The sequence below is a fragment of the Camelus ferus genome, chromosome 15, assembly GCF_009834535.1.
Source record: "Camelus ferus isolate YT-003-E chromosome 15, BCGSAC_Cfer_1.0, whole genome shotgun sequence".
Taxonomy (NCBI): Eukaryota; Metazoa; Chordata; class Mammalia; order Artiodactyla; family Camelidae; genus Camelus; species Camelus ferus.
The window spans coordinates 14884641-14910077 of NC_045710.1; the positions used below are offsets into that span (position 1 = coordinate 14884641).

Here is a 25437-nt window from a genome sequence, read left to right on the forward strand (position 1 = left end):
AAAGTTACTTAAGAAATGGCTGATGGAAGAGGAATACTTTGACCCTCCTCTCTGTCATCCTAAAAGCGGGAAATAAATCTTCCATGTGAAAGATGTCTTCCTACTTTAGGGTCCAGGATATATACACCTTATTACTTACTTACTTACTACCCAAACTGCAATTTCCTTAAGTCCCTTATTAATTAAGTACACAAACCTATTTCTTTGCCCTATCAACTCCTCAAAAATTTGTTTCTTTGTGTAAAAAGTTACAAAATCTGCCTGCTTTATTCACTCTGTGAGCATTATCTTATGATCTGTGCCTGTGAAATTAAATTGGTTCTTTTCCTGTTGATCTGCTTTGTGTCGTTTTTACTGTTAGTCCAGCCACAAGATCTCAAGAGGGATAGAGGAAGGAAATATTCTCCTCCTCAAAAGAATAGTTAATACCTGTGCCTCTGCTTATAATAACTTCCCTTGAAACTCCTTCAACAATAATTTGAGCATTTTGCAAACATAATACACCTAGTCTTCCCCATTACACCTGTTCAAATAGTATATAAGCTGTTATAATTATCACAGTCTTAGATAAAGAAGTGTTGTATATTTTTATAATGGAATACTACTCTGCCATAAAAAGAATAAAATAATGCCGTTTGCAGCAACATGGATGGATCTAGAAATCATCATTCTAAGTGAAACCAGAAAGAGAAAGAAAAATACCATATGATATCACTCATATGTGGAATCTAAAAAAAAAAAAAAAAAAAAGGATACCATGAACTCATCTATAAAACAGAAAAAAGACCCACAGATTTAGTAAACAATCTTATGGTTACTGGAGAAAGGAAGTGGGAAGGGGAAAATTTGGGAGTTTGAGATTTACAAATGTTAGCCACTACATATAAAACTAGACTTAAAACGTTTATTTTGTATAGCACAGTGAACTATGTTCAATATTTTGTAATAACTTTTAATGCAAAAAACAATGAAAATGAATATATTTATGTATATGCATGACTGGGACATTGTGCTGTACACCAGAGATCAACACATTGTAATTGACTGTACTTCAATTAAAAAAAAATTATCCCAGTCTTCAAGGACATAGTTTTCTATTAGTCCTAGTATGGACTCTATCTATAGCTTTAAGATGGCATTTCTCAATTGTTCCCTGAGTCCTAGCTCCATACAAAGAAATTATTTCATTCTGGTCTCTGTGATCTTGCCTGTATTCTTCCATTAGGTTTCTCAAGCTCTGATCATTTTTTTTTTGGTTTGCTTATCAATAAAACATTTACCCCTTGTCCAGCCAAAACCTTAAAAGTAGTTAAACCTTGGTATGTTATTTCCTAAGTACATTTTTTTTTACCCTTTCATTTGAATCACAGTCTCTCAAACCTTGAATTTCTTTGAAGAATATGCCTTTTCTCTTTTTGCTTGGTTCTCCTAGATCATCCTCAGTCATTTTCAAAGACTTTTCTTCAAGTACCATCTCCTATTCATCTAAAGTACCATTTGCCTATGTCCAGACACTGTTTTCATACCAGGCTAATTCTCAAGATTAAGCCACCTCAGGTATAAGCTTTTGGGGAATAATAATAATTGAAGAGGTGGCTCAAGTATTTGTGATCAACTCTCCTCTAAATCTGTCCGTGTGAGGGTTATATATTCAAAACTGGCAGGAGCCTTCATTTCTGTCTGTTCATTTACACAATATATCCTATTTCAGTACACAGGGCTCCTATTTGGATTTCCAGTATTCACAAGCATAATAATCTACTTACTGATGAGTATAATTTTTAAGAGTATGCTAATAATAATTTAAAATGGCATATAATTTTCTAATTAGGCCTTGCTTTCGCCCTGCTGAAAGTTGGTGGTGACAATCTCAAAGCTTTTCAAAAACAAAAAACTCTTAGTAACCTACAGACCTGGCTGAGAAAACAAAACACAGGCTACTAGGTGCACAGAAGTTACTCTAAACTGGGTATTAACAACCCCCAAAGAACACCTTGAAGATAAGATACTACGTGTCCTGGCTTCCTCAAAGTTTCTCCATATGTAACTTTGGACTGATAATTCTGAGGTTTCACTGCTGATGGATGAGGTGGAGGGCTATGAGGCTACCACACTACTAAACCCGCAGCTCTCACCACTGAAGGGAGCAGGGTCCACGACTGCAAACCTTACGATGGAATAGGGGGACTGCCAACAGGAGAAAGAGAGGGTGGACCGCACATGCTCCCTCTCCTATCCCGATCTCACTACCAAGGTAAGCTCTCCTTCCTCTAATGGGGGATGGGTTATGGAAGGGCCAGAGATCTGCGTGGAGTACAAAGCTAGGGGGCATTCTGCTATTCAGATGAACGTTTCAGGATGGGGGTGGGTCACGGGGGAACCGATCCATTTTTAAAACTTGCAAGCACACGTATATATATTTTTCAAGGAAAGGCTTTTGATGGATGGAAAATATTTTCACGGGAAGCTTCATTGTGTCCTCAACTCTCTATAGCAAAGAGAACTCATTTGAACCTTCGCTCATAGAAATACAAGACAAGAAAATCCAAATGTAACAGGAGGATCTGCGGTCTTCTAATCCTGGTGTCCTGTTAGCTTAGCCAGGTCTTGCCTGTGCGAATTATCCTTCATCCTTTAAGGGAGAAAATCATGCTTTTTTACTTGCTGGAGCCAACTGAGATCTCTGCTGTTCCTGAAGTTGCCTGTGGCGTGAATGGAGACAAAAGCAGCTTTAATCTGCTTTATGCTGCCCATGGTTGGTAACATCTCTATCTGTAAGCAAGAGAGCAACTATATGGAGCATATGACATTTTTTTCATAGATAAAGGTATGGTATGGGATTTATATAAACTGAATTTAGTAGCAACTTAATTTTGTTATGTAATTTCTGAGCTCCCAGCAGCTTTTACTGAGTTTCTGGAAATAAAAGGTAGAGACTGAACGAAACATCGTAGAGAGGTGTATTTCTAATGGTGAAGACGCAGTATAATAGCTTATCACACTGAAAGAACAAATGTAGTGTTAATTGTTAACATGTATAAGAATTGGGTTGATATTGCATAATATTGCTAATAATATTATGTTATTAAAAAAAAAAACCAGAGTAGTTGTTATCATCTAAGAAATCATTAAGGGTATCAGTACATTCACATGGTTTGTGTGGTGGTCTTTGTTGGGTGTATGGCTTAGTTTCAGTTCCTCTGGGAGTCACTTCTCGTTGGATTTGGTTTCCGGGGTTTCTAGAATGTGTGCCTTAACATAGCACCAGACGTGGGGCTTGCCATTTCAGCAGCCACACCCGGGAACTGATTCTGTACCACTTTTAGGAAGGTAACATGTATGCTCTCCGAGGTCATCTTGTGCTGTTGAGTCATCTTCCTAGATAAATCAGTACACATCATATGCGTATTTTTGGAGCTGGACTAAACTGGAAGGTATGGTAGAATCTTCCCTAATTATTTCTGACCTAAAATGATAATAACGATGATGGTAGTGTAAGTCTATCACTTTCTTTATTACCATAGACACAGTGAGAATTCATCAGTGATCAGTTCAGATTAAACTAGTTTATGGTCTATATTTAAAAGCAATTAATATACACTTTGATTTTTCCTCCTAAAAACCTGAGAATTGGATGTATCAGTTTAAGACATAAGAAATCTGTCCTACAGAGAAATAAGCAACAAGTCCATGAACACTCCGCAAATAAGTGGCTAAAATAGAAACTTGAAGCCAGGTATATATCTTTCCTAAACCTGCATATTGAACCATTTCATGAAACTTTTTCTGTAGAGTAGAATTCTCTAGCATGCAAGCGGATAAAATTGCCTCTTACTAGGACCCAGGTAGCCTAGTTCATACCGCCCTTAATCAGGAACGTTAGTAGTGCTGAGCAGAAAAATAAGTCTGAGCCGAGGAACCTGCGAGATGCCCACCTGAGCCTGCCTGATGATAACAAGTGTGTCCCCACAGGTCTGAAGCCTCAGCACACATGGGCTCAAGACCACCTCTGTCCTGTGCAACACTCCTTTCTGTCTTTCTACACCCTGTAGCTACATCACAGTATGTCCTGAAGCCTTGATAAATCAGTATAGTCCTGGTGGTAAGGGGGGAAAAAATCTTACAAGCTGCTAGAGACCTAAAGAGCATCCACTAGAGGTCTGTACCCAAAGCAAAACCTGGATAAAGATTTGAGGAAAATAGTGAGGAGGAAGGATTAATGCACAGGGAGTGCAAACCCCACTACAAACATAGAAGCATAACTTCCAGAAGTTTCATCCTTAGGACATCCCACAGCCACCCTGGAAACAGCCTTTGACTCTCAGGGTGATCAGTCAGCGGTGTGTCATTTCCCAGAACAGACTTAAGTCTGTGAGATGAGGAGACAGAGAAGGGTGGCCACCCAGGAGAGACTCTTCTTTGGACAGAGCGGCAGGGTCAGGAGCAATGAAAGTCCTGAATGTCCTCTGAACATTATTTGACAACAGTGCAGTTCTTTCATGGGACTGACGTCCAGTCAGTTATGAGAAAAACCCTTTGAACTTTTAGTTTTGGAAAATAGACTTTATATAAAACAACAGATAATAGGGTAATAGTGTAATTTTTTTTTCTAGTCCAGTCAAATGCTTGGCATCAAGCAGTGAGGGGGAAAAGTCGGGGAAAAAAAAAAAAAAAACTCCTAAGCTTAAGCTTTTTCTGTAATTATCTAAAATTATCTAGATTAAACTTGAATATATCTACTGTACCTCATTAAGCACCCTGTTCCACTGCCTGCCCTTTCTATCTGAAAATGTTCTCTCATTTTCAAATTGAATTTCTCCCCCATTAACTTACTGCTTAGGTATATTTTAATGGCTTTCCTTTCAACACGAGCCCACTTGTTTTGGCCGTGAAATTATCTCATTTTGTTGTATAAAGCCCAGCTTCATTTCTAATTTTCAGTAATTGTGTCCATTTCTAGGTGAAAAACGTAAGCCCAAACAAAAGCCCTCTTAAAACCGGCCTGTCATTTTCAATTCTTTCTTTTCCAGACGATGGTTGTTCATTTTCCTTACAATAGTGCATGTCTGCTCCCCGTCTCCAGTGTACTGTTAGAACTAACATAGAGAAGCATCTGCACCTGGCTGTGTGAGGTCGTCCAATGGGAAGCTGACAGCCGCACACAGCAACAGACCCTACAGGTGAAGTGGCCTCCAGGCAACCCATCACCCGTTTGCCTTCTGCGTAAAAGCTTAAGGAGAACGCAATCCTATCCTTAACTTTTCCATTAACTAGAAATTCACTGGCTTGAAGCTTTGTCATATAGAAACTCTGGGGAGAAAAAAGCACATTTTATTTCAGTCCTTACACACTCACACAAAAACACACACATGTGATATACATTTGCATGCGTGCACACTCACACATACACTCTAAAAATTACATATACTATACGATCTAAGACACAGAATGTCTTTTGAAAGTTGTTTCAAAATGATGCACCAATCACCTTTTCATCTTTGGTTTGTGTCAATTTGTCCGTAGGGGAGGATGGATGGAAGATGACACTCCAAGTAGAGGAATGAGCTTGTAGCAAGGCACCATGGGTTGAAAGGACCTTGAAATTTTGCAAAACATGGGGAAGTAAGTACATCTGGCAGAGAAAAAATAACACATGCGCAATGAGTTTGCAGCTGAAACTTGGAGTAAAGCTGAGAAGAGCCTTATGTGCCAAGCCTCAGACCCTGGACATGATCCAAACACACGGTGTATGAATCAAGTATCTGAACTTAATCCAAGTGATCTGAAGGGCACGCAAATCATTTCAAACAAAATAAGACTTATCAACTGCTTTTATACACACACACACACACCTACACACATACATAAAAACAAACATTATTTGTTAAAATGCACTTACATCTTACATTTCTTCCCTTAGTAATGGTCTGTAAAACACAGAGGCAAAAAAAAAAAACAAAAACAAAAACCAAAAAACACCTCTGCAGAAGTAGGACAAATAGTAGGATGATTATCATTGTAAGAATGAGGAATCTCAGACTCAGGGCAGCTAAATGAATTTTCAAGTTCACATAATTCCACCGCATTGATGTTTTCTAACTCAATAGCTCGATGCTACTACACCAAGCTGGAGAAAGTTGCTAAGAATTGGTAAAGAGGAGGACTGGGTTATAAAAATGGGTCTCAGTGTAGGTGCACCAAAGGATTACTGAGTTCCCATAGGAAGACCAGGCACCAGAGCACAGAAGCATAGAAGTGTGAAAGATTAATATTATATCCAGATTCAGGAAAAGATTTTGACAGAAATGTTTGCTAGGGGATTATTTATAATGAGAAAAAATGGAAATAATGTATGTGTTAGTGAATGTGAAGGCTAAATAAATAATGTGCATTACATATTTCAGTATCATGTAGGCATCAGGAAAAATTTTTAATTAAATGGAAAAAGATTCTCTGGGTAGTGTTTAGAAAAACAGAACACACACACACAAACTTCCAAAAAACAACAATCAGACAAAAACTATACACACAGCCCCACTCAATACACTTTCACATATGACTGTCATTTATCCATTCATCTAGCTCTATGCCATGCCTTGATCTCTCCAACTAACTGTGCTTTCAATCTGCCTATCTACCAGGCATGTATAGGAGACTGGAAGGAAACACATTAATTAGATATTAGGGTTTTTTTTCCTTTTTAAATTATTTTTCTCCATATGCTTCCCAGTGTGGTAGAGAAATCTGGTGAGGGAACTCACACATCACTAGTCTCTTAGGTGGATAATTTTGCCTTCTCCATAAAATATACACAATCACTTATTGGCTTGTATTCAAATGGCAAGTGAGGAATTGGGGCACAAGAAACTAACACACAACAACAAGTCAGTGAGCATTTGCCACAAGTCCTTCTATATATTGGGCAAGGGAAATCCCCTGTCTTCATGGAGTCACGTGATCTAAAGGTAATTTTTTTAAATGCAGTACCAACACAAATGTGATTTATGTGAGAAACAGGGAAATGAGAGGTATTTGGAAACGACATATTCAGAACGTAGAGTCTAGTTTAGGAAAATGTCAAAAGACTTACAGAGGAAGAGCCATTGAGACTAAGATCCTAAAGGGATGTTGGCAATATTTGTCCAGAAGGAAAGATCTGGACACGTGAAGTCCCGGAAATGAGAGACCCCTGCCACGCTGGAGAAACTGAACGGTATTCAGATTGATTGGGACATACGCAGAGTGTATGTTTGAGGGGGAAAGAATTGAAAGATGAGGCTTTAGAAGTAGGCAGTGGCAAGTAGTAAGTGTTTCTAAAAGTCTGTAAAGAAACTTGGGATCTATCCAGAGAACAGCAAAATTTTAATGGATCTAGTTGAGGAGTAGAGGTGGTCAGGTCAACATTTTAGTGGGTTTATTCTGACTGCATTGTACAGTGGTGATTGATTGTAAATAAGAGTGGATGGAGGGCTGTCTGTTAGGAAGCTGTTTCAATACTCCCAGAAAGTGATGAGGAAGAGGGGCCTGAATACTGTAGTAAAAACATAAATGGAGGAAAAATTACAATCTACAGACTTTAGATGCAATGATATGAATAGGATGATGAGGGCTCAATTATAACTGGATGGTTTTCTTGAGAGAGTTTGGATGAGATATAAGTGGCAGAAGGTGTAAAAAAGTCAGATTTTTCATACAAAAAACTTAAATTATCATTTAAAAGTATTATGTCATGTATATTAGAGCTTACCTGAAGACATTTATATAAGCATTAGCCTTGAGACTCTCTGAAGAGCTTCCGTTTGCATGTGCCTGTATGTGTGTGTTGTGGGGGTGTCACTTGAGAATTCGAGGACAAAATAAGAGAGAATGAAGAATGTCAGAAATCTTTGGAGAGATGTGGGAAGCACATGTTTGGGTGTTCCCAGAGATAATGGGTACTGGGTGTACTGGGTGGGGGGCTACTTGGAGGTCTGTGTTTCTGTCTGCACTGGGGAGAAGAATGTTGTAGAAAATGAACTCGGAAGTGCACAGAAAAAAAAAAGTAATTGTGGCATAGATGCAATTCCTACCCACTTCTCAATGACATTTGGGTACAACTGTATTTTTCAAGTTTTATACAATAAGCAGGTATCATAAGACCCTTGACATTTACAAGGGATAAATCCCAAGATCTTTGCAAATTTCTAGCTCTGCAAATACAGAGAAGTTTGTATAGTCTCTTGACTTTCTCAAAAATTATATGTTCTTCAGGAGAAATAAGTTTCTAGGGCATTTCCTTACATGATCACCAAGCCTTATTGCTTCTCACTGCAACATATATATGGATTCTAGCCTCACCTTTTAAATGTCACCATGAGCACTTTAGTTTAAGCTGCATCTTCTTCTTGAAAACCACAATAGCCACTATATCTGTTATCCATGTTTCCATTTTTGAACTGCACATAGCTCAGAATATTAATAAAGTGTGTATCGTATGTCATTCCTTTGCTTAAAATCTTTCCATTGTTTTTAGAAACTAAAACCTGCACTCACATTGCCATGACTTAAAAAGTCCTTTATAATCTAAAATTTTTAAATGTAGAACTTCTCTTGCACTGCCCTTCTCCGTGTTTAACATGCTGCAGCCACTCTGACCTCTGGGAGCACAAACTGACAATAACCAGCATATGGCCTTACTGTGGAAAAGATTAAAATTCATCCTTAGAGATACTGAAAACAATGTCAAGTCACAGATACTCAGCAGTGCTCCCTGTTTCAGTCAGCATGGGCTAAGTTATGCTGCTTTAACAGGCTACCACAAATCTTTTGGGATTCACACAAAATGATAATTTTTTTATTTATAAAAAATCCACCCTAGGTCTAGGAAACTCTCCGTGGCAGCTCTCCTCCACCCAGCCTGCTGCACTCTTGGGACTTGGCTAACCCAGGATGAGGATGTCTTCATAACAGCTGCAGCAGTAGAATAATAAAATTGAAAACTTCTCAGGGTATTTTCATTGTCTTAGCTTGAAAGTGATGTATTTTACTGGCCAGAACCTGTCACGTTGGCTCATCTCACTGTAAGGAGGTTGGGAAGTGCAGCTCCTGTAAGGTGAGGCAGGAGAAGAGAGCTAGATACTGGTGATCATTGGTAAGTCCTGCTATAGTTTGTGCTCCCAGTTCTAATATATGAAGTTTAATTTTTATGCAAAATACACACTCCCTTGCCAAGGAAGACCACCCAAGTCTTATCCAACAACAGCTCTAACGTTTACGTGTTGTGTAATAATGGTCTCTCCGTCAGATGTGAACATGGCTTGTCTTGGATGGGAAACCTATGAACTCAAACGACAACCATCTGCTCCTCCCCATACACACTTAGTAGACAATGGTACAATAAGGCTTGGATAATTGCAGTAAACATTCTCATTCTGAAAAAAGAATGATGAGAATCATATGCAGTCGTTGGTCCTTAGAAATTCTGAAACCCCACTAGCAGACATAGTGTAAATGCCCTATCTTGAAGGCAGAGAATATTCCTTGATGAAGCCCTTATCCTGCTCTTCCAGGAGAAATTCTCTTCTCCATTTTTTTCAGAGACCTCCTGGCTCCATTTTCTGAAAGCTTTTTCCCCTCCTCTGTCTCTCATTATCTTCCACATCCGTATCTGAAGTGGACTTTGGGGGATAGGCCCTTCATGGGGACTATAACAGGTTCTCAATCCACTACCTGCCTATGCAAGCATGGGGGCTCAAGGATCATTTTGACAATGAATGTTAACATTTATTGGATGCTTTCAATGTGATCAAAATTATACTGAGCAATTGCATGCATTTAATCCTCACAATAGCTTTTTGAAATGGTATTTTAATGATTCCTGTTTCAATTGCCCAGGGTTCCATGGCTAGTCCATAATGGGACTTGGATTCAGACTCTGTTCTGCTCTGATACCAATTTGTAATGTTTCCTTTACTTCTATTGTCTTTATACTTCTGAGTTAAAGGAATTGTTTCAAGAATTGTTAGAGGTAATTCCTGGAGTAGCTGGACATAATTAATATTTTTGACAAATGCAAAAGTCATTTTTAAGCCTCAAGGAATCACAGGCTTTTTTTTCAGTCTAAGCTCCAAGTTCCTTTAGCAACGTGACACTACACACACACACACACACACACACACACGTGCATGCACACACATACACATGCATGGTAGGGTTCTTACATATTTGAATCCATTAGATCCATGTACCAGGAAACATACATTTTTTTTACAGGTTCCTAGGTCCAGTAATTTCTCTGATTTTATTTACTTTTTTTTTGTCCTCTTAATTTTTTCTATCAACCTACTGAGTCTATTTTGCCTAGTAGATGAAAAGGCTACATCATAAATAAATGTGATCTTTACCTCAACATATTTTAAATATTGATATTAATTTATTTGGCATTGACCTTTAATCTAATCTTTGTTTCAAGGCACTTAAGTCTTTTGAGAAATTTTAATTAAAGGCAGGAAGGCCTTTAATTTATTCATTGTTAGATGGCTAAATTTTTACAGATTTTTCACTTTCAAAGTTTTTATTATATTCATCACTTATCGTTTGGGATCAAAAGCAATCAACTTCCCCAATATTGCAAAACCTGGAATGTTTGTGATTCCATTATTCCTTTCCATAGCCAGTTATTTTCTGAGTTCATCACTTTCTTGAAACATAATATAAAATCTGGCCTATTTTATTCAAAATACACTAATAAAATTCAATTTTCCAATCATTTCCTCTAGACTCTCAGTTCAAGAGGGAAAGTTCATCACTTACATGATCTAATGCTTAAATTACCCCAGGCAAGAGTTTTATCACTGTATCATATATGACAAATGTTCTGCCACTTTTAAATATAAATCATCATATTTTCAGGCACCTATAACAGCAGTGTCACATATATTAGGTTTTTGCTATGACAGGACCCCACTTCCAGTACCAATTTTCTGTATCAGTGAGAGGAGTGTCTTGGTGGTTCATAAGATCATCCCTAGGCTTAGTGATTCACTAAAAGGACTGAGAACTCAGAAGTCATCATACTCATGGCTGTGGTTTATCACCATAGTGAAAAGATACAAAGCAAAATCAGGAAATGGTGCATCAGGCAAAGTCTGAAGGAAACCAGGAACAAGCTTCCAAGGGTTTTCTCCCACTGGAATCACCCAAGACACACTTAATTCTTCCTGCTGTAAACTGTAGCAAACTATGTGAAGTGTTGTCTACTAGGAAGTTTTCTTGAGCCCAAGAGCCTTACATTTTTATTGGGGGTTGATCACGTAAGCACACACTGCCTTCATGACTGACTGCAATTAACAGAACAAGAGACTGTCGAGAAGAAGGCAGGTGTCTACCACAAATCACATTGCTCCCACAAGCTGGACAAACTGGTAGAGTTTCCTTCAAAGCTCCAAACATGCAAAACACATTTATCAGAACATTTCAAACATACCATTTCCAGTAACCCACCAAGGACCAGTCAAGAAAATCAGTTTGTCTGGGAATGCACAAGTTTTTAGCAACTCAGACCTGATGAATTGACTCTTTCCTGCGCACGCATGTTAGAATACACTATGATGACCGAAACAACCCTCTAATTTCATTGACTTAAGACAACAAAAGCATTTCACCACCACCACCCACCCCACTGATGTAAAATGTATTGAAAATCTGCAGGACTCTCCAAGGCACCTGACTGCCACTCAGTAGCTCAGTAACCCATGCTGCTTCCGTTCTTTGGTTCTGCCTTGGGAGCACAAGGCTTTGCCTGCCACAGGAGGGGCAGAGGAACACGATACTGGAGAATCTTCCTGGGCTCTTCATTGCATCAGCCACTAACAGATGTTACTTTTGTTCTCATTTCATTGGTTCTCACAGGGCCCTACCTAACTGCAAGGCTGAGGGACTTCAGACTCACATGTGCACAAAATGGAACAGAGATCCAGTTATCAGTGAGAACTAGTGGTGTCCATCATATTTGCAAATTATCAATATTGTGGATGTTAAATCCATGAATGAAAGAGAGCTCATACATATAATCAGGAAAATCATTTTTAAAATTACTGAGAAGTTAAAAAGCCACAGAAGGGAACAAGTGGTAACAAAAATCTTTCTTTGTAATGAGGACGTTTGTCCTTTTGTTTACTCAGAGGTCAGTATCAAATCTTTTGAAAAGGAATAATATACTTTCCCCCCAGATGGGTACCATCTCTTAAAAAAAACAAGTGAACCTTTTATTAACTTTGAGAGCCTTTGGAGAAATCTGAGAAAATCTTCTAAGACAAAAGGGAATCTCCCCAAAGCATAAACCCTACCTCCAGAGGGGTAGAGGTGGGACTTGTATAAATTTTGAACACTGTAGCTATCGAATGCTTTCTATGGCCCCACCCTTTTGGTGGAATATTTACATATATTAGATTAATTGTTCCTCACAAGAATCTTTTGAAATAGGTGTTTTAATAGCTCAGTTTTAGAGATAAAGAGTCTAGGATTAGACAGGTAAATTAAACAGATAAATTAGGTCTGAAACACCTGCTTATAAACTACTACATAAGTTTTTGTTTGAAGGAAGATGAGTTCAGAGACTTGAGTGAGGCTCTGGTCACCAGGCATGAACAAATGAAGCAGTTGAGACTATTACTCACTCTAAATAATTTTGCTGTCCTGTTCATTCTTCCCTTTATGCCCCAAACGATGAACAAGTATCTAGAAGTAAGAAAGTTTCCTCTGATTTCTCTTACTTTTATGCTAACTTATTATCTTGATGTGTAGACAATTGTGCTGCAAGTTAGGGCAGAACACATCAGGATGCAGAAGACATAGGCGGGTGGGGGATACAAGGGAGAAGGAGGTACAGGAGGTAACGGGCTTGTGGGGGGTGTAGTGGGGCCAGGGGCAAAACGGGGCAGGCAAAGAAGAAATAGACAAGATCACTGCCCTGAAAGACTTTATTGCTCAGTCAGAGAACTAGAGTAAATACATAAACCATAGCTAGCATCTCCAGTCTATGTATTTCTCCTAAAAGTCCAATTGATGATCAGAACAAGATATCACACAAGGAAAAAGGTTATTATAAATAGTCTGCTTCACAGAAGATGTTGCAAAATGAGCTAATTAGAGAAGGAAATGACTAGAATAATGAAGGGTCAGTGTGGTAAAGTGGGTAGAACATGAAATTCAGAATCAGATTTGAAACCAACTATTTCCTCTTAAGAATTACATGACTTAGGTTAAGTTCTTTCATTGTTTTTAGCCTCCACTGTTATCTGTAAAGTGAGGATAATAATACCTATGTCTTAGGTTTGGTGGAGGATTAAATGATATAATGTATATAACATACCTAGCTCCTTTCCTGAAACGATGTATCTGTTTTTCCTCATCCTTGCTTCAAGGCTAGGATGATCACTGTTTCTCTGCCAATCAACTCCTTAATTAAAGAAACACTTATTGAATTTCTATTATACAGTATTTGCTTTTCCAGTTGTTTAGGATTGCATGGTGAAAAACTAGGTTTCTGCTTTCTTAGAGTTTATATTTTTTAGGAATCATAAAAAAAAGTAATCAAATAATTATACATGCTCATTTCAAATGTTTATACATTTTACGAGGTAATTAACAGTGTGATTTAACTGTGAAGGGGAGGATGGTATAGTCAGGGACAACCTCTCAGATCAGGTGGTATCCGAAGCAGGGGAAATGGAGATAACTTTTTCCAGTTGGAATAACATGTGTAAAGACACAAATTTGATGGTGGAGCTTCAAGTCTTCGTGGAAGGAAAGAGTGGCTGATGTTTAGCAAACACCAGGGAGAATGATGGGAGAGAGGCTGGCATGAAGGCATGGTCCAGAAAACCTAGGTTCTTTCAAACCTCAGTAAAGTATCTGGGTTTATTCTCAGGGGCAGCTGTGACAAAGACAGCCCATTCCTGGGAGGAAGTCCAGTGAGAGGGATCCTCTGGGCAGACAGATGGTGAGGATTCTTGGTGCCATGATCAGGAATTTAAACAATCTAATTATGTCACTTCAGAACTAGACCCAGCTCTTCCCAAGCAGCCCAGGACATTTTTCTTGCTTGACTAAACGTGATCATTAGATAATTCACATTTTTCTCAACCCATTTTTTTTTTCCAGGCCATTGAAATATGTAACCTAGTCCAGCCATGCTGAATTTTCATTCCAATGAATAAACTCTCTTTTACTGCCTCTCTGACTGTCCCCTGTGCAATTTCCTGGGTGTTTCTCCTGTTTGGTTCCTGGTCATGCCTCTGTTACTGTTTTCATTATTTTAAAAATGGAGAGGATGTGTTTCTGCTGAAGTTGCCCAATCTTGTTTTCACTCCATCGGACTCCAAAGTGTGCTGTCTGGGTGCTGGCAGATGGATGAGGCAGAAAAGCCACCGATTTGATTTTCCCTTTCAATTTTCAGATCTTTCACTGCTTCCCTGGTTTTGTTTTCTCTTCTAACAGTGCATCTAAATATGCGCCTTTCCTTCCTCTCGAGGTAATCTTTTTTATTGCTTCTACCTGTAACATTTGCCTTTGATGGTTTCTGGATACGTGTTTAGGATCAAAGACGTTCTGTTCTAGGCTTAGTTATCATGCCTGTGCTTTAAACTTAGTTATCCTTTTGTACGATGATTTTTCTTTTGGCTTATTTTTCAGCTTTCTCTTCTTAGAGATTCCTTCACTTAGGGTGTCACAATAGTGTATTTTAAATAAGCTTTTTGGCCTCCAGAACTTTTAATGTGTCAGATGGTATCTTACTGTTGGTATTTTGAAAGAAAAATATTACCTTGGAGAAGCTCAATATTCCTGCACAAGTTCTTTTTACTTCTGTTTTAACACCCAACAATCAATTGGTATACATTCCCTAAATCGGGTCTCCACTCAAGCCAAAAAAAAAAAAAAACCAGCTACTCAACCATTGTGCAGTAAATCTAACAAGGCTGCTCAAATAAGTGTCTTTAGGTTATTTAAAATAATTTCCTGTGATTGCTCTCTTACTTAACCAGAAATCACAACAACCACAGGACTTCAAAAGACTGTTATATATTCATGGTGGAGGCAGAATGCACACAAATTGTATGATTATAAAAGGACATATTCATAGCTAAATATTTGGAATATCTCTATATATTTTATAATGCCATCTATTATTTCCTCCTTTTGTTTTAATTTTTTAGGACCTCTAGTTTTCCTTATTAGCTAAGAGAGTTTACCCTTAGCTATATACACTGTGCTTTAGGACAATACTTGATAGTTTAGGTTTGACTAAAAAATTTGCAATTTTCATGTTTTAATATACTTTTCAATGACACATAATGTTGACGTCTATGGACATGCACCATTCCTTTTTTATGTGCATTTTCTTCAATTCTGATCCCAGATTTCAAGTAAAGATTTAAAGGTTTTCATAAAATATATCATAATTATTCCTTTAGGTATTTCTAAAACTTGCTGGTTGAAGTGTAGTACTGATAAAATTATAGATAGACATTAGCATGTATTGGCATCATATTTTATTCTGTTTGAATGTGTATATTTTCATCATTATGAAAACAATATAACCACAGTATAAAATTATGAGAAACTGAAAAAAGGGAAACTTATTATCTTGATGTAATCATACTATCTTAATATAAACTGCTTACATTTCAGATCACAAAGGCTTAGTTCTTGAGATGCTTATAATGCTCCTACACACCCAGAACTTTCTAGATCCCGAGAATATAAAGAAGAAATGGAACAGTTTCTGAACCCCCAAGGGGTCCCAGTGGAGATGGAAGTCTCCTACAAAGCCAGCAAGACCATCTTAGAATACTGTGTCAGACGCTAAGACAGAACTATTCGGAGGAGCCTTAGGTGTACACCGGAAGGAAGTAAACAGTCTCAGGAAAGATAATTCCTGGGTGTTATATCTTTTTTTTTCCCCAGTCATGCATATACACACATATATTCATTTTCATATTCTTTTTCATTAAAGGTTATTACAAGCTATTGAATATAGCTCCCTGTGCTATACAGAAGGAATTTGTTTTTTTAATCTACTTTTATATATAGTGGCTAACATTTGCAAATCTCAAACTCCCAAATTTATCCTTTCCCATCCCCTTTCCCCTAGTAACAATAAGATTGTTTACTATGTCTACGAATCTGTTTCTGTTTTGTAGATGAATTCATTAGTATCCTCTTTTTTCTTTTTTTAGATTCCACATATGAGTGATATCATATGTATTTTTTCTTTCTCTTTCTGCCTTACTTCACTTAGAATGATGATCTCTAGGTCCATCTATGTTGCTGCAAATGGTATTAGTTTATTCTTTTTTATGGCTGAGTAATATTCCATTGTATAAACATACCAGAACTTCCTTAATCAGGCATCTGTTGATAGACATTTAGGCTGCTTCCATGTCTTGGCTATTGTATATAGTGCTGCTATGAACATTGGGGTGCATGTGTCTTTTCCAATTAGAGTTCCCTCCAGATATATGCCAGGAGTGGGATTGCTGGATCAGATGGTAAATCTATTTTTAGTTTTTTGAGAAATATCCATAGTACTTTCCATAATGGCTGCACCAAACTACATTCCCACCAGCTGTGTAGGAGGGTTCCCTTTTCTCCACACCCTCTCCAGCATTTTTTGTTCTTGGACTTGTGAATGATGGCCATTCTGACTGGTATGAGGTGCTACCTCATTGTAGTTTTGATTTTCATTTCTCTGGTAATTAGCAATATTGAGCATTTTTTCATGTGCCTATTGGCCATTTATATGTCTTCACTGGAGAATTGCTTGTTTAGGTCTTCTGCCCATTTTCAGATTGGGTTTTTTTTTTTTATTATTAAATTGTATGAGTTATATATATATGTTCCTGGGGGTTATATCTTAAAGAATAAGTTGGGCTAACTCAAAACAGGAAGGAAGGAGGATCATTGCAGGAAAAAGAAATACATGAATCAAAGCTCACACCACAGCTTTATCTGGAGTACTATAAGCAATTCACTATTGCAGGAATATAACTAAGTGGTAAGAAATATTAGACATTGTATTTTTTTGCCAACTTCAATCTAGTCTGTGCATCACACTTTTGAAAATAGTTTTAATCAAAGGAAATGTAAATACAGAGTTGTGTTTATTTTTATGCACATGTATATGGGTACATATATCTGTATATATTTATGCATATGCATGCATAGATACATATGGATGGGTGTGTAGCATATTGTATTTAATATAAAGTCATATGGCTACACTGTATTTTATTTAACAATTATTGTTGCATATTGTTAAGTATTACACATTTAAAAATAAATATTGTTCAACATTAAATATTATTAAATATTGTTAAATAAATAAAATAATATTATGGCTACTGCTCACATTAATATCATTAATCTCAGGTTTTTCTTTTCCATAGCCTGGATTATGCCTTTAGAGTACGTTTCTAGGGTTGCTCTAACAAAACACAAAACAACTTCATGCCTCTTGCTATATACTAGAAATTACTTAATTAAATGGTTTTTACAGAATTTAACCTTCAATCTACAATGCAAGCTTGAATTCATACATTTCCCAACAGCCACTGCTAACACTGGTGGTTTTTGCCTTTTAAGTTTTGCTAATTCATTTGGTGGGCTATTTCTTAGTCTTTAATATCAGTTCTTGTGGTACAATAAGAATTATTCTCATGTCTCAGTGATGTTATGAGGATTAATTTAAGTAATAAATGAAAACTGCTTAACACACTGGCACATATAAGTGTTTGAAAAGTTATGGCTCTCATGTTATTATTATCTCTCTGACTAATAATACCTTTGTCTACTTTTTCTCTTCCTGGGTCTATTGGAGAATTAATAACTTCATGAATACTTAATGCTCACGTTAGAAAGTACTTTTATTTTATACTGGTGACTGACTACCAGCAGACAAAGCTCACAACTATGATGAGGTGCAAAAAGCAATGTGATGACTTCATGTCTCCCCCAAAATACCCATCTAGATAGACTCTTTAGCTTCAATACAATTTCATCAGAAACTTCAGGTTCAAATTAAGGAAAAATTAAAAAGGTAGCTGAATGGACTTGCCATATTCCAGGCAGGGGAACTGACACTTAGCTTATAGCTTATGTTGAAAAGCTTCACTTATACTGGAAAACATCCCAAAGTGGAAGTGAATTAAGTGACTTAAATACATGATCTATTTAAGAGAAATAAAGGAAAAGGAAGGAAAAACTGGGAAAATAAATGTGTACTTTGTAGATATTAAGAGACTATGCTTTAAGCACCTCTGAATAATCTTCAAGTTGCCCCAAAATATTAGGCTAAGCTATAAAAACAAACAAATAAAAACAACTTTATAAAAAAGACTGTATCAGTGTTAGTTACAGCAGCAGTACATTTTGTTTCTTTTCCTTTAAACCAGTCTCTCCCTTTTTGTTAGTCAGGTTTATTGAAGTATAATTTATATATAACAAAATTCACCCTTTTTTAGATGTTTATCTTAAAGCATTTGTCCATTTTAGGGAAACTACGTTATCAAATTTATAGTCATAATGTTGGTCATAATATTCCTTTATATTTTTAATGTCTTTGGGATCTGAGGTGATGTTCCCTCTTTTATTCTTGATATTGGTAATTTGTGTCTTCGCTCATTTTTCCTTAATTAGTCTGACCAGAGTTTTATCAATTTTATTATTGAACTTTTCTAAGGATTAATTTTGGTTTTATCGATTATCTGAATTTCTTTTATATTTTGAATTTCACTGATGTTTTGCTCTTTTACTACTTTCTTTGAACTTTATTTGCTCTTCCTTTTCTACTTTCTTAAGCTGAATCTCCAAAGATTGATTTGAAATATTTCTTTTTTTCCCCTAATGTTATCAATTTTTCTAAGCACCGCTTAAACTGACCACATAAATATTGACATTTTCACTTTCATTTAATTCAAAATACCTCCTAACTTCCTTTTTGCTTTCTCCTTTGATGCAGGATTTATTCAGAAGTATGTTTTAAAATTTCCAGATATTTGACCATTTTTGAATTATTATCTATTGATTCCTAGTTTCATTCCATTGCGGTTTGAGGATTTATGTTGTACAGTTTCATTCTAGAATCTTTGTGTCACAGAATATGGCCTATGTTGGTGAATAGTGTTTGTGCATTTGAAAAAAAAAAAAAAGTGTATTCTGCTGTTGTCAGGTTTCTGCCCTCTGTCCTATAAAGGTTAATTAGGTCCAGTTAGTTGACAGTGTTGATCTTACTGACTTTACTTGTTCTATCAATTACTGAGACGTTTCCAACTATAACTGTAGATTTTAGACTAGACTTTTTTTTTTAATGTCATGTGTAGCAATTCTTAATGTCTAATAAATTAGCAAACTTAAAAAAATTATTTAAAGCCACATAATTAGCCAAAATGTGTCTGCTAATGCTTAAATTCAAAGTAATTTGGGCTTTAATCAAAATAAGAATCAGCAGATACTTTTCACTGAGCAGCACATAATAACTATTTATGTGTTCATGCATAATTTAATCAAAGATATATTTTGGTATTTGGGGTCTATCCCTATTTTTTTAAAAGTTCCTAAATACCACTAACTAAAAGTCAAGACACTAGAATTCGTCTGCCATTAGAATCCCAAGTTATGATTTTTAGAAAATACCCATTTTAAGGCTTGATTGCATCAGCTGTCAAAGAACGAAGGTCAGCTACACGAGACTTTAAGATTTGCTTTCCATGACATCAACCTCTTCATCGAAATCAGCGTACTTATTTTATTTACAATGAGTTTTATTTTTAGGGCTTACCACTTTTATTCTATGGGGTAAGTTACCAAAGTGAGCCTCATTATGTCAATTATAAAATAAGACCACAAGCTACACATACTACCTTTATACACGGTACCTATATACTAAGAAGTTGTAACACATGAGAAGGTGAATAGAAAATTTATTTGGCGCTAGTCCAGAATTGCATACAACCGAGCTGATGTTATTAGAATGATCATTATGTGGCAAAAACACTACCGTGACATGGTAGTGAAAGTTTCCCCTTTCTTCTGAAAAACACACAAAAACCATTTCTGTTCCAGAAACTTAATTCTACCTGTCCTATCATTTTGTAAAAGTCTTTGAATAATCTTATGTTGTTTCTAACTCAACATTTCATGATCTCTCCTTCCCTCGGCAGCTAATTAAATCAGTGACAGCACTCTTCAATTCTTACTACAGCAATTAGGAATTTCTACTTCTTCTCAACTTGTTCCCTCACATAATTGCAGTTTCTTTTTCTAGAGTCTCAAAGAAGCAAGATTGAATGAACTTAATGACTTACTTTCAGAGCCTCAAACAGGACTGACTTCTCAAGACTTTGGCCAATGAGTATCCATCTGAATGGAAGATGGTTTGATTGGTCAAAAATGAGCTACAGTGTCCTAATGTGGCATTCGATGAATCCATTCCCATGCTTCTGAATTTCTGCCATCTACTTTAAAAAGAAATTGAACCTATGAAGCATGATTTCTTACTTTTCATCCAGAGACGATTAGTGGAGAGAAAATTAAGTTCCCTCATCTAAATAAGTACCTCAGGGAACTAGTCACCTATCCATGTATAGAAGAGTTTCAGCCTGTAACTTACCCAATTTCATTAGCATTAATGGGAGTTTTGTATGAAATCCTGTGTGAATCATCGCTTTAAATCTGTAAAAGTTTGTTGATTACTTTTATTTCAGTAATGGCTCTGTTCTCCAGCTTCAAGTTTTCACTTGTTAGGCTGGCAATAGATGCTAAATTTTGGAAGGAATCAGACTTGGACTTTTGAAGGTAATTAAATCAGAGCAGCATCTCATAGAATCATTCACCACGGTGAGTGTGAGATGCTGTTACGTGTTAGGTCCCCAGGTGTTCTACTTGGCATGTTGTCTATAGTGTCTGAAGACTTAAATTTAAGTTTTTAGCTTTCACCTAATTATGCTTTATTACTATGCACTCATTTATGAGTATTCTTACTAAGCCCCTCTTTCTTCCCTTGTTGCCATGGATTCTACACCCACTTGGATGATCCGTCAAGCACTCTGCCTTCCCTCTTCCTCAGCTTCATAATTTTCAGTGACTTTTACGTAGCATGAAAAGAGAATTTGTGTGCAAACTTGGGCAGTTTTGAAAATGAAAGGGGTACTTGGTCGAGGATGGTGGCAGGGCACTGAGTGCACAAGTGCCAATGCCCAGCGAGGCGCTGGGGGACTTGAGTGAACTGGCATCTCTGAGGCCTGTGAGAGCTGAGTGCCTGGAAGGAAGATGGGCAGGGAAGCCCAGGGGAGGGCTATCCCTAACCGCTCTGTCCGGGCTCTACCCCCTTCACCTGGGAAGCCTTCTCCAGCCTTAGTGCGGTCAGCGCCCCAGGAGACTGGGATGTGAATGTTTTGGGAATTCAGAGGAAGAAGAGATGACTTTCGATGAGAAGAAAATTCAGATGAATTACCTGGTGAATGAGAAAGAAAGCACAGAAATCTGATAGCATTTCTCTTTCTTTGGTACAAGCCTTGCTTTATGTGTAATGAGGGACGTATGTTGTGAAACATTAGCGGTGACTCCACAGAGACACCATCAAATCCTAATCTTGATGCTGGCATGAGTGAACCTTCAGATGGTTGGATCAGGATTCAGTTTCAGATTAACTCTCTGCAGAATTTGGAGTTGAGTCTCGATTCAGAAGATTATATAGCCTTTTAGTGCAGAAGAATAACTCTCAGAGGAAGATGATGTGGTTTATAAAGTTACCATCCATCAGACAGGGGAGAGTGATATAGATTCACTTGAAGAAGATCCTGAAATTCCCTTAGTTGACTACTGGAAGTGTCCTTTATGAAATGAAATAAACCTCCCTCTTCTGTTGCCTTGCAACAGATGTTGGACCCTTTGTGAGAATTAGTTCCTGAAGATAAAGATAAAGGGAAAATGTCAGAGAAAGCCAATCTAGAAAATTCAATACAAGTAAAAGAGGGCTTTGATGTTCTTGATTGCAAAAACAAACAAACAAACAAAAAAACCAAAAAAAAACAAACCTGCAGTGAATGATTTCAGAGTTATACACTGAAGAAAATGATGATAAAGATCACCTGAGCCTCCCAGTCCCAAGAAGGTGAGCACTGTTCTCAGTCATCAACTCTAATAGCATCACTTACAGCAGCCAAGAGGATGCAGAAGAATTGGAGAGGGAAGAAACAGAAGACAGAGAGGAAAGGATGAAATCTAGTCTTCCTCTTCATGCCATTGATCCTTGTGTGATTTGCTGCAGCCCACCTCAAAATAGCTGCAACCTCCATGGCAACACAGGGCATCTTATGACGTGCTTCACATATGTAAAGAAGCTTGAAAAAGTATACAAGAGAGTAAGTGCTGGAAACCTGCTATGCAACATAGTATGTGTGGTTCAGAACACAGCATTGTGCACTTAAAATATGTTGAGGACAGATCTCCTGTTGAGCGTTCTTAACACACGTGCAAGAACGAAATTGATGAAGGTGATGGCTAAGTGTAGTACCTTGATTGTGGTGATAATATCATGGGTCTGTGTTTATGTCCAAACTCATCAAGATGTGTACATTAAATATATGCAATTTTTATGTATCAATTATACCTCAGAAAATCTCAAAAAGAGAGAGAAGTAAGCCCTGCCCACTATGAAGACAACTAATTCAAATGATTATGCCAACTTATTTCCCCTAGTTGATCTGTCCATAAAAGTAGAGCATACATTTCCAACAGTATAATCCTAAACATTCAGACAAACATAAAATGTATTTTTATTTTTTACATATATCAAAGCAAGAAAGTATCTCAGTCTATGTATATATTTTTTTCTCTTAATGGTATAATTTATCTACTTCAGAGTGATAGTGAATATTTATTTCCTTTTAGGAAAATGTAACTTCCGTTTATATTTTATATTTGTGTTTTAATACATTTGAACTGGATATACAATTCCTTCTTTACTCCTACTCCTTATATTTTAAATCTTATCCACTTATCCATATATGTATATATCATTTAAATGTAATTTATTAAGCACTTTTCATGTAAGGAGAAAAATTTTGTGTGAAATATTCCATATTAATATTTTAGATACCCTTTAATCTGGTGATTCTTAGGTTCTCTGCTCGTTCTCTCTTTCCTGATAAAAAATAAATTGGTAGTTGTATTTGGTGCCATGTAATTAAACTGTACTTCTTTTTCTCCAGCTACCTTGGTATATAAAGAATCAGGGGTAAAGATGTTGTCAAGTGAGAAGTGTTTGAGAATAACCATAATTTATCCACAAGACAAAAATTTTTAAGGCTCTGCAGTAGAATAGGGAGTTGTCGTGGGTCAGGGAGGGGGTTCAACTCTTTATATCAGGCCCTTTTCCACACTTGACTTCAGAATTTAGTAGAATCGATTGCTTCTCCTAAGTTAAAAACAAATCTAAGACATTTTGAAGTGTCTTCTTGTCTGGGTTCCATGGTTCCTGGTAAGTTCCCCAAGTTTCAGACATTTGCGTAAGGCTAGTTCTAGAAACCAGTGAATTCAGAAAATGAATTAAGAAAAGTGCTAACAGAAAAAAAGTGTTCATTTTAAAACTATCCAAAAAGGTCGTAACTTTTTTCTAAATTATCCAGAAATCATACATCAATTTTCCTCATGAAAGTTAGAGTCAGAACATAGGATTCTAAAATCTCTCTCAAACTGTCTCCTACGTTAACTTCTTGATTCGTATTTAAATGTAAATCATATTCGAAGCAAAGTAGTGTAAATTTCCATTTATATGTAGGGTCCCAGCATTTTTCTCCTGTGTATGACAGTGGCATATACTTGGGTGAAGGCCATAAACTCAACTGTAAATTTAGACTGGAACCGAAAGGTCATTTTGCACAGCAGTTTTGTATACTAGTCATTAACAGAATATTGTTATTACAAACTTTAAAAACAAAAATCGCACACCCACACGCATGACTTACCATGTGTGCATATGTAAGTAAGAAACAAATGGCTAAAGAAATCAGTCCTTGGCCAAAGAGAGACCCTCAAATACGGTAAAACTGTTAGTTTGGAACGTATAATACATCGAACGGAAGTAGAATTAATTCTTTCCAAGGAAAGTCGGTGGGAATAATGAGCTTATAAACAATGTATAACCAGGGTATATGTACGCAGTGGTTATGCTGTTGATAAAGCACTCACATCTATATGCAAATGGAGTCTCATTCCACATGCCCTCGGATTACGAATGTGGTCTCGATTGTTTACATTTTAGACTTAGTATTCATATATTATTTATTGATTTACAAATAAATACATGATGTATTAAGTCCCTGATTAAGAAAAAAAGACTGAAAGGGGAACCATTAATGATTCTGTAAGGACAACATGCATAAAATGAGTCCCATTACCTCTAACTCCAGTCTGGTGATAAACCCACTCACCCTGGCACACTCCTGGATCTTAAATTCTGGGAAAGTTTCACTTATAAAAGTATAAACACCCTAGTGTTTTAATACAACTTCCTACCCTCCAAGTTCTCCAGTTCGTTTCACTCCCAACCTGCCTTTCACCCAACCAAATTCTCCGTGCCTCTATCCTTCCTACTTTTTCATTTTTTATTTATATCATATTCTGCTCTGCCCCCATCCTTCTCAATTTTGAACGGAGTTCAAGTCGACCCACTCTCCAGTATCCTCCTTTCACCTGGTCTGTTGTCATTCTCTCCCATCCACCTTACAGAACACTAATTCTGGGCTACACCCGTTGTCATCCTTCCTTAATCAAGTGCCCGGCTAGGTACACTGTTCAGAGAAACATGAGAGCCTCACAAAGGGCTGTTTCTTGAAATATATTTTCACTGGCATGAAAATGGGCACCCAAGACCATCTGGGAACCTTGTTTTCTCACCATCACTGCACTGGTTATTTCAACACCATCTCCCTTGAGACTCCCACCCACCAACTCTGTAATCTGTGTGGAGCTAGACATTCTACCTCTTATTTCAGAGAAGATAAATGCCATTAAAATTGGAAATCTGTCAACACTACTCTCATAAAGGTAAATGAACCTGTACCCATATTTTTGTCTCCTACGTTCACCACAGTGTAAGAGAGAACTTCCCCCTTTGCAAGATCTGTACCCTTCTACTTTCCAAGACCTTGATTGTACCCTCTCTCTGCAGTGCCTTCAAAGAAAACAATTAGCTACCTTGGGGTGAGAGTATACTGACACACATTTACCGATGAAAAGACTGAGACCAGGACAAATGTCCAAAGTCATGCTGCTTGAAAATGGAAGGGCTAGACGGGAGATTGAAATGTGTGACACCTTCGATAGGGGAATTATTTGCTACCATACATTGATTGCATCCCATATCATTTAAACATCCTCAGCTCTTTCTCATCCTAA

General features: G+C 37.1%; 1 pseudogene; it reads left to right on the forward strand.

Moving 5' to 3' along the window:
• LOC102518080 overlaps positions 1 to 22737 on the forward strand; it is an 81091-nt pseudogene extending 58354 nt beyond the window's left edge.
• The last annotated feature ends 2700 nt before the right edge of the window (positions 22738 to 25437 follow it).